The sequence below is a fragment of the Dermochelys coriacea genome, chromosome 13 (assembly GCF_009764565.3).
Source record: "Dermochelys coriacea isolate rDerCor1 chromosome 13, rDerCor1.pri.v4, whole genome shotgun sequence".
NCBI lineage: Eukaryota > Metazoa > Chordata > Testudines > Dermochelyidae > Dermochelys > Dermochelys coriacea.
Window position 1 is genome coordinate 14939918 of NC_050080.1, and position 13967 is coordinate 14953884.

General features: G+C 38.8%; 1 protein-coding gene across 2 annotated transcripts in view; it reads right to left on the reverse strand.

Moving 5' to 3' along the window:
* The window catches only part of TSHZ2 (teashirt zinc finger homeobox 2), a 267767-nt gene that overhangs the window by 229135 nt on the left and 24665 nt on the right, over positions 1-13967 (reverse strand). The gene's annotated exons all lie outside the window — the stretch shown is intronic.

Here is a 13967-nt window from a genome sequence, read left to right on the forward strand (position 1 = left end):
GATTTGTCTGACTCTGAAAATCTTGTTTAATTTTGTCTTGAGAAATCTGGATCTGCATTATCTGATTATAGCTGTGCACAGATGCAATAAAATGGAATCTTACCTCGTGCCTGATCTTAGCCAGTATGTAAGTCATACTCCGCAGGGGAACCAAGGATGAAGGAGGACCAGTGCTTAGAGTACTAGCCTGGTACCTGGGAAATCTGAGTCCAAGTCCCTGCTCTGCCACAGATCTCCTGTGTGGCCTATGGCAAATCACTTAGGGACAGATTTTAAAGGTATTTAGTCACCTTTAGTCATAGGATGTTAGGTGCCTAGATATCTTTAAAAATATGGCCCTTAGTCTACCTGTGATGCAGGTCCCCATCTGCAAAATCAGGATAATAGCACTATCTTAGCTCACAGGGATGTTGTGGGGTTGTTAAAGATTGTGAGGGGCTCAGACACTATGGTAGTGGGAACCCTGTAGGTATCTAAGATAGATGGAACCCCAGAAAGTCCACATCTGAGAAAGTTGTCAAAAAGTTTGAATCCATAGGTAGATTTGGAATTGGAAAGTAAGCTTAGTTAGATGGAAGGTTATATATATAAACAGCAAGTTCTTCCCATTTGACTGTGGAGAGAGGAAAAACTGTCTAATGCTACTAGCCTGGCAGTGCGTATGCTAGTAAGATTTTGTAATTCTAGAATGGGAATGACTAGGCTTTTTCATGTGTTAAGCCTCCAAACATGCCCAGCGTGAACTAGGTCGGTGGCTCCCAACCCAAAGTCCATGGGGCTTACTTTATTGATTGCCAATAGAGAGAAACATTGCAGAAGGGAAGGGGCTATCCAATGAAGAAACAAAAGAAGATAGGGGTGAGTAACTCTTTTACCAAAAAGCCAAAATCTACACAGCAGTGAAGACAGTTATAAAGACATTAAATGCTCCCAACGTTAGTTTGCCACGTAAAAAATCACTAGAGTTTCTGCAGGGTTGTTATGTGATCACAAATAGATTGTGATTCACAGGACAAAGTCTTAATTATTATATCATTCATGGGATATTGTGTGGTCATTTGGGATTTAGAAAAAACTTCAGACCTTGAAACTAGTTGTTCCTAGGCAGAACCTTCCCTCAACAGCACCCTTTTAAACAAAGTATAAGATGTGTAATTTTATTATCTGTGAATATTTTGTATCTGAAAGATGTCAATATCATCATACTGAAATACACATAATTACAAGACATGTCAAGGAGAAATTGACCTGTTCTGTGGCCTCAAAGCTATTTTATTATCTCTGTAGCTATCCGAGATACTTTGAGTTGATAAACCACAAATAAAAAGTAGTTTTGATAAAAAGTGGCAAAATACTCAACTGCAGATGAAATACCAGTATCATCTGATTTTCTTGGGGCAAGAGACAACATTTCCTGGATGTATCAACTTTACAGTTGGCCAGTGTCAGAATCATTTGATGAGTTCAAGTACAGGGCTTCTTGTTCATGCAGTTCCCATGCTTGCCACATATTTCAGGATCATGTTTCTCCCACGTGCAGCCAGTCTTGACAGATATAATCTCCAGACCTATAATGGATGCATATACTGTGCATATTTTGGAAGGTATGGAAAGAATCTGAAGACATTGATGCATCTGCTAGTTACATATGCAAAAAGGAAACTTAAGAATTACCATATGGGTTTTGAATGATTAAGTCCAAACTCTGCCCTGAGATATATGCAGGCAGTGCTCCTTGATTTTCAGGGAGCTCCCATATCTGAGGATAGGGTTAGACCATTATTCTGTATAATTTTCTTTGTTTAAATAACACAAACATAGACTTAAGGTGACAAAGACACAAGGCCTAGTACTTTTCAAATTTATTTCAAATAAATAGCATTTGCTATATATTATAGCATAGAGATTGTACAGTATAGTGATTATACAAGAGACTTTAGGTTGTGTTATTGGGGCAGGAAAAACCTAGAGCAGAAGGAAATTATCTTGGTTATATTCTGGGCAGAACTGGATCTTTTCTATACACAGTGAACACACCTAAGTTTGAGAACCACTATGGCGATGCTTTTCGAAAGTGACTAGTGATTCTTAGTTCCTGCATTTTTGGCTACTTAACCTTAGGCTATGTCTACACTACCGCGGTAAGTCAACCTACACTACGCAATTCCAGCTCCATGAATAACATAGCTGGAGTTGACGTACCTTAGGTCAAGTTACCATAAGGTCTACACTATGGGGGGTCAACAGGAGAAAATCTCCCATCAACTTACCTTACTCTTCTTGTCGGGGTAGAGTACGTGGTCAACTGGAGAGCAATCTGCAGTCGATTTGATGGGTCTTTACTACATGGCTTAAAGGGTCATGCTTTTCAGAATTGTCCGGGCACCTACCCCCTGCAAATCAGGCCTCTTTTTAAGTATCTCCAGATGGGCACCCAAAAATTAATGCACCCAGAACCCAATCATTTTTTTAAATTCTTGGCCATGGTTCCTAAAAAGCACTATATTTCTCTTGAACTAATGACCGTATAAAACCAACACAAACAAGTCAAAGTAAAAATGAAGATAACAACACAGCAAAAGCAATAGCTGAAAAAAAGATTTCTCCAAATATATTACAGGACAAATTTTCAAACAAGTTGAGTGTGCAATTGCATGTGCAAAATGCACATGCTGGTACTCTGCATATGAAAGACGGATAACTGTTCACACAAACACACCTAATTAGCTATTTGTATAAGCAGCTTCCTATCACAGAACAACTGTGATAAGTTTGCACAGAAATTAAACATGGAACTGGGTATAAATTGTGTTTGAAAACATGACCATATTCAGTCTTGCCAGCTCTCTTGATTTTATAGCTAGTCTTGAGAATTTGTATTTTTTCTTAAAGCTCATTTCCTGAAGTCCTGTGATTATGTGAGAATCTCAACTTTAATTTTTTTAAAAAAAGGAAGTGTCTAGCCCTCATGATCATGGAGAAAAACCTGAAAACAAGAATCTAAAGGCTTAAAGCCCAGAAGGCAAATAAAAAGAACTCAAAATGTAGTATTTTTAAAATTGTATGATTTTCAAGCCACTCATGATTTTGGGGGGCCTGACTCATGTTTTCTGAAAATGTGGGGTTAGCAAACCTGTGATTTATTTATAATGTTTATGTTCCAATGGATAGGAAAGATGAAGTATTGCATAAACGTACATACGTTCAGGTCTTTATGCTATGCATTATGCAATAAGCAGCCTTGTACTGGAATCAAACTTTCTTTATTCATTCACAAATGATTCTAATGAATTAAAAAGCAAAGCTCCTCTTTCTTCATTTAGGGTGAGTCATAACTTTGATCAGATTACTTGGAAAACAGGTTTCAAACTTCCCATGAACTAATGAATAGGAAAAAAAACCCCACTAGAACTAGAATAGAGACAATTCAAAAAGCATTTTGAGAGTAGTATGATTAGGATTCAAGAGATTTTTGTGCTATGATGCCATTTCCTTCTTTAGTTATAAATAGGGTGTTAAACCAATGGTGATCACAATGCTTAGTGCATGCAGGAACAGATCTACTGGTCAATGAAGCCAACCTCTTCCAATTTTGTAAGATTTTGTGTTTGTAATTGTGACGGTTAGGGGGTTGGCAACAATACAGGATGACATTCCCTAAAAGATAATGGAAACAGCTGTTGTTTCAATAGGAACAACAGGAACTATGGGCCCAATTGGCTTCATTCCAGTTAGCACAGTGTCAAATTCAAGAGGCAAGCAAATGATGCTGAGTTGGTTCCTTGAAGATGTGCTGATGCAATCCATACACAACTCTGCAATCAACCAAAATATGATAGTGCTACTTCAGTGGAAAGCAGTCCAGATTATTTCAGCTACTTCATCAAATTAAACACCCAAATCAAAAAAGCACAGATAAAATCACCCAGTGACAAAACTTAGAAAAACAGACTGACCACAAAAATATCAGTGAAGGAACACGTAGAGAATAATCTGTTACTAAGAGACAAAGGTGAGTCTAGACTTGTATTATACATTTAGACACACCAAGCTGGAAGACAATTAAAAAGGCTTTAACTGTTCTGTATTTTTAAGGAGAAAAAAACATCTGCAATCTTCATTAGAAACTCTATCCTTGTTCTTATAAATGTTCTGAGCAAGCATAATTTTTTATCAGATACGAGCCTTTCCCCCGTAAATCATTTTAATTGTTACAAATTCAAGTTACAAATGGAAGGCTTAAAACATTTCTCAGTAATCCTGTCCTGTCCTTTAATGTATTCTAAATTATTACACATAACAAACAAAAACCAGACATATAGACCTATTTGGTGCCCTATTTGGTGTGCAGTAAAAAATATGAATGTTGTCAGTGGAATGAACGTATAAGTAGTGAAGCAAGCTAGAATTTGTGTTTTTTATCCAATCAAGCATTCAATGCATGCTGCTTATAAACACACAGATCCATGATCTTGACTTGTCTCAGCTGTATCTTGTGTCTGTTACAAGGGCTGGGTGGAGGAGGGAAGAGGAAGGTGGAGAAATGACATGAATATTGTCTCTCTCTCTAGCTATGTGAACAGTGATGTGGACTGAGTGTGAATGTATTGCCAGAGAAGAAGAGTATTCAGATCCCTAGCAAGGCTTTCTTTCTAGTTCAGATCTTACTCATTTTTTTGCCCCATGCTTCTTCTGACAAGCTCTCCATGAAGTCGCCTTTAGTTAACCCTTTAGGCAAGACACATTTCCTGGAGGTGTAATACGGTGATTATCACTCAGGGTTAAATTTTGAAGGTACAACTGTACACTTGCCTCGTGTTTGTGTGCACAACCCCCTTCCCACACATCCCCAGTGCACCTGCACAAATCAAGGGGTTGGGCCTAACCTGAATTAAGTGTGAGCATTCTGAGTTGTGTGCATGCAAGTTGGGTGTGCGCAAAGTTATGTCTTTCAAAAATGTGGCCGTGAACCATTAGGGATGATCCTGCAAGTGTTAATCCAGAGTAATTCTACTAATATCAATAGAGGTATTTTCAATTTGGTCCTGCAAAGGAATAATTTGCCTGCAGAAGCAAATACTTTATCTCCAAGGGAGGGCAATACATTTACAGCCTGATACTGGAGCTTGGGATGAGACAAAATTTGCATGGGTGTTTTAGAGTAGAATTTAGCCTTTTGGGAATTAAAAGGTTTCAGCTGCTCACAGCATCAGTCCCTAAATCACTTGGTTTTAATGGAACTCCTTAAGATCTGCATTTCTCATAGGAAACAGTTGAGGCAATGGGAAACATGCCAAAGCATTCAAGTCCCACAGTGAATGACACTCTCCCCATGTGGGAAACAGGAAACTTGTGTGTTTCATTTTGGAATACTGCTTTATTTTACATCAGCGTCCAAAGCATAAAATAATCCACACCCCAAGGCCCCCAGAAGACACATGTAATTTACAAGGTAAATATTTCCTGACCCAGAAAGCTAGCTAATCCCTTTCACTATACCACAGACACTCTCAAGGGGAGCAATATCACAAAGCTAGACTATACTGGGTGTGGGAATAGAAGTGGAAGCCTGAATTCTATCTCTTTACTATACTACAAATACAAGCTAGATGGGAGCAAAACGAATAATGCAAAGGTGCACCTGTCTCTGAATGAGAGCCTGTTTGCAGGGACCTGTTTGGGCATTATAACAATTCCATTACCACCCAAGGTTTCATCATTGTCATTATGTTACACACCATGGTTCTTTAAACTTCACAGTGGCAATAGGGATAGCTCCGAGATTCTCCAGCTCCAAAGCACTAAAACTGTGTAGCTGGAGCTAAAAGCAAATCTCTTATTCAGTTGCTAGCAGACGGATGTGACAGTATACTGCTGTGTTGTTCAGAACACATACAATGGAGGGCAGTAGCAGACAAATGCACTAGTTAGCTCATTACAGTCTTTTGATCTTCCAAAATGGAATGCCATCACATCAGAAAATGCTGTGGAACACTGAGATTGCTGCTGCCAACAAGAGATGTAGTTATAGTCACCTAAATGTCCCCAAGTTCCTGCAAAGGAATAATTTGCCTGCAGGACCAAATACTTTATCTCCAGGGGAAGCAATAGATTTACAGCCTGATACTGGAGCTTGGAATGAGACAAAATGCCCATTGGTCTCCATGGAGTTTTTCCCAATCGAGGGCTGTAATATTGGGCCCTTCAGTGCCCATGACTGTACTTCAGTGAAGGGTGTCAGAACATAGCAGCACCTATCCCAGTGTGGTTTGTTACCTAATGCTAAAGCTTTCAATTTCCTCTTCTGTAAACCGTTAATGCCCATGGGTGCAAGCGTCAAGTATAACTGAAATTCCTGTCCTTAAAACCCAATAAAAGATGCATTACACTGAATAAATTTGGTTAGAGAAATCTGTTAAAGTTTGTGGTAGCTATGTATTTAATATGGCTTTGTTACCGTTTGAAAGGCTTCAATAGGTGTAGAATTTTTATTTCAAACATGGCAATTACATATACAACACGGCCTGTGACTTTCCAGGAATACAACACCAGTGTTAATGACACCACTGCAGTTAGATATCGTAATTTCTTGAGGATGTTGGAAAAGAACCATTTAGAAAAGCTTAACATTTCCCTCCCTCAGTCTTTTAATGCTCTTACCAAACCCATTCCTATAGAACAAGAACCACACTTGAGGAATGTGTCTCCTCCTTCCTTAACCACTAAAGCATTTGAGTGCTTACAAGTAAATTGCTGGACACGACACCCCGATTGCAGTGCTTACTCTGTTCATGACTGATAGACCTAATGAAATTACCAAGTTTTCCTTCCTATTTCTAGCATAAGTCAATACTGCATGTCCAAAGATTATTCCACCAGACACGTTCTACGGATGTGATGGGATTAGCCAAATTTCAAAGCTTATTTTTGACCTCCAGCAGAAAATTGAGCACATACGCTGTTGAAGCCAACTGGGACTATAGAACATCAAGTTGATTCATCAAATTAGCTCAAACATAATTGTGCTGCATGACTGGCTATGGAAGTTGTCAGCTATAAACCTGTCAAAAAGCCATCAGCTTTAATGTTAAATAGAGACACAAAGTAATGTTGTTCAGAATTTGACATTTGTTGGACTTCAGCCTGCTAAACCATGCTATCTGCTTGTTTCCTTTTAGAAGATTTTTAGTCTGAAAAACAATCTTGATAGATTACAATAGACAATAGGTACCAATGCTGATTGCGAGAAATACCAGCTTTAACAAAGTTGATACACAACTACGTTCTTTATCTAGAGATTTTAATTAATACCAAAATAACTGCAATACACAAATATCCAGAGATTTTTTCAACAAATACAGTGTGTAATTGTAGCATACCTCATTGTTTTCTGTAATTGCTTTTTTACAAAAAAAATCTGTATTAATTTTCAAAAGAAAAGATCAACATGTCTGGTACCAAATACACAGAGATATTTTCTAAATTTATGTTATATGTATTCAGACAGGATACCCACAATAGGAAATCTGAAGACTCCACAAACACCATGCTGCCTTGTATATTATCTCACACTGTACTGTTGGATAACAACACAGAGACACTTAAAACTTTTTACATAGAAAGACTAGGGTAAAATAATGTTAAGAGCCTTACATAATAACCCCTCATAAGGAAGAACATGCAATCATGCATGTAGCTCTCTTATAATTTATATATGATTGACTGGACAGCACAATATGGTCTCTAATGTGTCCATGTGTATTACAAAGGACCCTTAGCCCACTGAATATTGAGATGATAGACTGTAAATGAAGGGTTTCTGCAAAGTCCTTATGGTCTAGATTGTCAGGCCATACTGAGAGCGCTTCCATCCATGGACTACTGACAGGATCATTTACCATGGCTTAGAAGGAGCTGGCTGTGGTCCGTTGTATGAACAAAGAGCATTCCCAGCTGATCACACAATGGGGAAAGCAAACAATAATGTACCACCACTATCCCCATCACCACCACCACCACCACCCCCAACCCACCCTCCCCCACATGTTACGTATCACCTGAAGGCCACAGTCCTCCAAGGGCATGTACCCTGGTGAAGTCCCAATGATGTTAACAAGACCAACTCCCACCCCACAATCCTACACACACACACACACACACACACACACACACACACAAAGACAAAAAGATCCATCAGGGCAGGGCAGGGCAGGGCAGGGATTTTTTCAGGACTCATGCTATAGATTGTAAGCACTTGGGATCAAGGATCCTGTCTTTCTTGGCCTTCTGTGAAGCGTCTAGAATACCTTTGGGTGATAGATTATGATAGACCCCCCACTTTTTCTCAGACCACTTTAAGTTCTGACTGTGCCCCCAAACCCTTCTTACTAGATTTCTCAGGAAGCCTCTAACCCCAAGTCCCCTCATATCTTGCAAATAGAATGTACCTAAGATATACGGGGGGAGGGGGAGTGGGGAGAAGGGGGGGACGACTCTGAAGCCAGAAATGACATTCCTCCCCTCCCCTCTTCTTTCCATAGTTCTTCAGTTTAAAAATATTTTTGCACCAAATCTGCTCCCTGGTATGCCAATTTCTAGCCTGGAGCCAGTTTTTAGAACTGAATGATAAATCCCTCAAAAGGGAGATCACAATGGAAACACTGCGAGACACTTAACACTAATGGTGCAAACTCAGGAAGCACAGGATAATCTTTTCTGATCAGGCAAAAGTTTATATAGAGCACAAAAGTGCACCCAGGCTAAATTTCTGCAGGATGCTGGCTGTTTTTGACAAGCAGTAAATCCATGGCCTATTAGCAATCCTTGAGGAGGAGACGTTTTTCTTGATGCCACAATACTATTTTCTGAAGGGTTCATAATCACTAAATTCAGCTTATTCAATTGCATATTTGTTTATAAATTGACTAAAAAAATTCCTTTGAATGACAACTGGATGACTGGTATGAGACCCCCCTAAAAGCCACACACACTCAACTATAAAACAGCAACTGGGACTTGAACTCTGATGGGTTTCAGTATTAACGTTCATAAGACTTGTCACTGTCTCATCTTGTGAATACTCAAAACATCTCATTTTCTATCTATAATGTATCACTCTTTAGTCGCTAAAAATGTAAACTACAAAAAATGTAATCATGGTCAAGAAACTGAAAAATTATGATCCCCAAACTCCTCAGCATGCATATGGTTTAATGTGGAATGCTTACCAATTAAACATAGCAAAACTGCATAATAAACCTATGGGTTGGCAAGATCCATCACCCAAAGCTCCTGTTTCCTATTCTGTATAAGTCCTGTAGATTTCCAAGATCATCTTCTAAGTTAGATTCAAGACATAAAACATGTGAACTTGTCCAAAGTGTTAAGAAGCAAATATCTTTTGCACCCAATTTAAGGTGCTTGACTGTTTCCTAATAAACCCCCCAGCCGTTTTAGTAACAAAGATGTGTTCTTTAAAAAAAAATGCCATTCTATGAACTCTCAAGTCTGTAAGAAGCAGGAGTTTCTTTGCTGGCAGAGGACCTGTGATGTCACCATCTTCACACAAACTGTGGATTAAGACACTTAGAGCAGAATACAGATACAAAATACAATTAATGGGTGCATTTTCAGAGCATGATGGGAGGATCTAGTTACATATCATGATGAATTATTATGGCGAAGTGTCTGACTTATACGCAACAAAAGCCACAACAAAGATTGTTTTCGGTTACACCATTATAAATCTGGAGCAACGCCATTAGAACAGATCAGTTACACTGGCATCAGTCTGAAATAACTCCATTGTCAGTGTAGTTGAGAAGAGAACTTGGTCCCAGATTTGTTTGTAAAGTGCTTTGAGATCCAAGGAAGACAGGTACTGCTGAAGTACCAAATATAATAGAAATTTAATAGAAAGACACTGCTGCAGTGTAAAGGGAACTTAGTGTAATGAGAATCAAGCCCATAAATCTATATACAGGACTTGTCCTTTACACGAAAAACAAACCAGTCTATTAATTACTATGAAAATAAATGAATCCATTGTCAATCAATAACCACATTAAATTAAGTCTGCATCATCACTTAATAACTTGTTTGCTATGATTAACATCTCAATTCCATGTCAAGCCTTAACTGTTCTAACTATACTTCTTGGTAGATGTGTTAATGGAAGTTATTGCTGCTATAAAGACAAAAGAGGTAATATATGGTATATTTTTAAAAAGCACTAGCCAATGCATGGCTGAGTGATTGAGTTGGAAAATGAACTATTCCTTGGGGTTAGCAAATGATTTTTCATCAGCCAGCAGGCTATTAAGCACACCTAGATAATAAACTGATGAGTTTAGCAGTAATTCTACTAGGTTCTGATATTTTCCATTTTAAATTCCATGTTACTTTTAAAGGATTCCCATATTACATTGATTTACACCATAGAGTAGAGAGCCAATGATGTCCTTTAATGTCGGAGACAGTGCATTATTATTTATCTTTAAATCTACTCTCTCTCTCTCTCTCTCTCTCCCTCCCTCACTCACTCCCTCCCTCCGCCCCCAAGAAACATTTAAAAAATGCTAGCTCAGAATTGTGTGGTATGGTTCTTGCCACATGACAAGTACAAGATATTCTTTTCTTAGCTGCTTAATACTGCCACATTCAGTAGGGCATCACTAGGTTTTGTCCAGTTTCTAAGTGTAAAATTCCCTTGTCTTTCTGGGAAGTCCGTATCTCAGCCATGCTAACTTAGGTTGTGGGAGGAAACTCAGTGAACAAAGATCTCTACATGCAAGATATTATTTTCACCAAATTTTATTTAAATAAATCAGTCATTGTTTCATTCAGAATGCATGGGGAGAGCTCGTTCACACCAGATTTTCCATCCCTGTCATTAGATCTTTTGTCCCAAGAGAAGAATTCTTAGGAATCCCTGCAAGGGTATCATAATGAGTGTGGTAATCAGGCCCCATGTTAGAGAGCCATGACTTAATTTTGGCAAACCCTGAGGCTAAAATGTGTCCACACAAGCAAGAAGAAACCACAGTTGAACCACAAGTATGTTTCATAGCTGTGTTTTACCATAATTACTCTACAGTGAATTTGGAGCCTCAGACAAAGGACACAGTTTCATGGTAAACCAGCAAAAAACTAAACAGAGCTGGTTCATGCCACCAAAAGAAGAGAAGACCCAAGTCATCCCCTCATCTTAGCCCAAAAAAATTTGGCTTATGTCGCTCCCTTTTCCCCTCTGAGGGGACCGGAGTCTGCAAAACCCTGCTTCCTCTTACAAACACAGTCCCACCTGTCACAAAGGGGAGGGGCTCATTATTTCAGATTCTTTTTGAAGAACACAAAGTATAGCTAAAACCTGGGTGTTTGTGGATGTAACTCTTCTCCTCTCTCTCCTTAGGTATTTATACTCTTCTACTCACCATAGGCATTTTGTTACAGCTGCCTTCAGAGAACTACAAAAAAGTATTTAAAGCTAATTTGTTAAATCAAGTTCATATGAGATCAGCCTTAAGGCCAAGAGTAATGCTTTTTTGTATCCCTACTTATACAGCAGGGCAAAACTTTTATTATAAAACAAAGAACACAAAATATTCACTGGATTTGGAGTTTCATTAGAGATTCAAAACTCAGCCTGAATTTGTCAGAAGATTTATAAGGTTTATGAACCTGGGCTTCATTCTAACGCAACATAGAGTCAGTTTATGATTTTGCACCAAAACAAGGTGAAACTTGGAAATTTCAAGTGAATTTTAGCTTGCATTTTAGGATTTATTAAAACTTGAAAGTCAAAGTGAAGCTCAGGCAATCTGAACTTAAGTGGCTGACACTGCAGAAAAGGTTCCCCGAAAGGTCCCACAAAAGACACAGAGTTTTGAATTATTCTACATATTTATTTACAAAATCACATATCTACCTGGTAATTACACATTCCACCCACATAAACAATAATTTTTCATTTGATCTTAAGCACAGTCTGTTCTCCTTATACCCCATGCTTCACACCAAGCACCAGCACATAGCTTTGCCATAGCTTTTTTCCATGGCAGTAGCTCCCAGATTTGATGCACCAATTTAGAATGATATGCAAGCAAAATCTTCAATAACGTCAAAAAATTTGAAGTTCTAAATCTGAAGTAGCATTATGACAAAGACCTTTGATTTTTGTCTCACATCATCACATGTGAATTGTTGCATGTTCTGATAAAAAAAATCCCTCCAAAATTTGCATCCATTACATTTTACACACTGAAACTCCCAACTTAATTCACAAAAAGAAAAGGAGTACTTGTGGCACCTTAGAGACTAACAAATTTATTAGAGCATAAGCTTTCGTGAGCTACAGCTCACTTCATCGGATGCATTTGGTGGAAAAAACAGAGGAGAGATTTATATACACACACACAGAGAACATGAAACAATGGGTTTATCATACACACTGTAAGGAGAGTGATCACTTAAGATAAGCCATCACCAACAGCAGGGGGGGGAAGGAGGAAAACCTTTCATGGTGACAAGCAGGTAGGCTAATTCCAGCAGTTAACAAGAATATCAGAGGAACAGTGGGGGGTGGGGTGGGAGGGAGAAATACCATGGGGAAATAGTTTTACTTTGTGTAATGACTCATCCATTCCCAGTCTCTATTCAAGCCTAAGTTAATTGTATCCAGTTTGCAAATTAATTCCAATTCAGCAGTCTCTCGTTGGAGTCTGTTTTTGAAGCTTTTTTGTTGAAGTATAGCCACTCTTAGGTCTGTGATCGAGTGACCAGAGAGATTGAAGTGTTCTCCAACTGGTTTTTGAATGTTATAATTCTTGACGTCTGATTTGTGTCCATTCATTCTTTTACGTAGAGACTGTCCAGTTTGGCCAATGTACATGGCAGAGGGGCATTGCTGGCACATGATGGCATATATCAAACTGGACAGTCTCTACGTAAAAGAATGAATGGACACAAATCAGACGTCAAGAATTATAACATTCAAAAACCAGTTGGAGAACACTTCAATCTCTCTGGTCACTCGATCACAGACCTAAGAGTGGCTATACTTCAACAAAAAAGCTTCAAAAACAGACTCCAACGAGAGACTGCTGAATTGGAATTAATTTGCAAACTGGATACAATTAACTTAGGCTTGAATAGAGACTGGGAATGGATGAGTCATTACACAAAGTAAAACTATTTCCCCATGGTATTTCTCCCTCCCACCCCACCCCCCACTGTTCCTCTGATATTCTTGTTAACTGCTGGAATTAGCCTACCTGCTTGTCACCATGAAAGGTTTTCCTCCTTCCCCCCCCTGCTGTTGGTGATGGCTTATCTTAAGTGATCACTCTCCTTACAGTGTGTATGATAAACCCATTGTTTCATGTTCTCTGTGTGTGTGTATATAAATCTCTCCTCTGTTTTTTCCACCAAATGCATCCGATGAAGTGAGCTGTAGCTCACGAAAGCTTATGCTCTAATAAATTTGTTAGTCTCTAAGGTGCCACAAGTACTCCTTTTCTTTTTGCGAATACAGACTAACACGGCTGCTACTCTGAAACCAACTTAATTCAATCGCATTCCTGCTTTGTATTAGTACTAAAGATCACATGATGATTTTTCATATGAACAGTGGTTTGCCCTAGCTTCCCGTGGTGACCCCCTCCAACACACAAATACACACACACACATTGAGCAGTATGCACCGTGCCAGTTCTTTGCTAGGCTGTCACCTTTCTCCCCAGTAATGGCTGCATCTAAGGGTTGTTGCCTGTACCCAATTTGTAAAGCATTTAGAGGAATGAAAGGGGAAGTATAAAGGTAAAATATGGGGTTCATCAGAAATATAATCATCCTTTGGCATGTTTACCATGGGACTGAATCACCTAATGGCTCTGTTCTGGAGACTCCCACGCATATTTAAGAATTATTGAACAAAGCAACAACAACAACAACCACAAAAGGATGAAAAA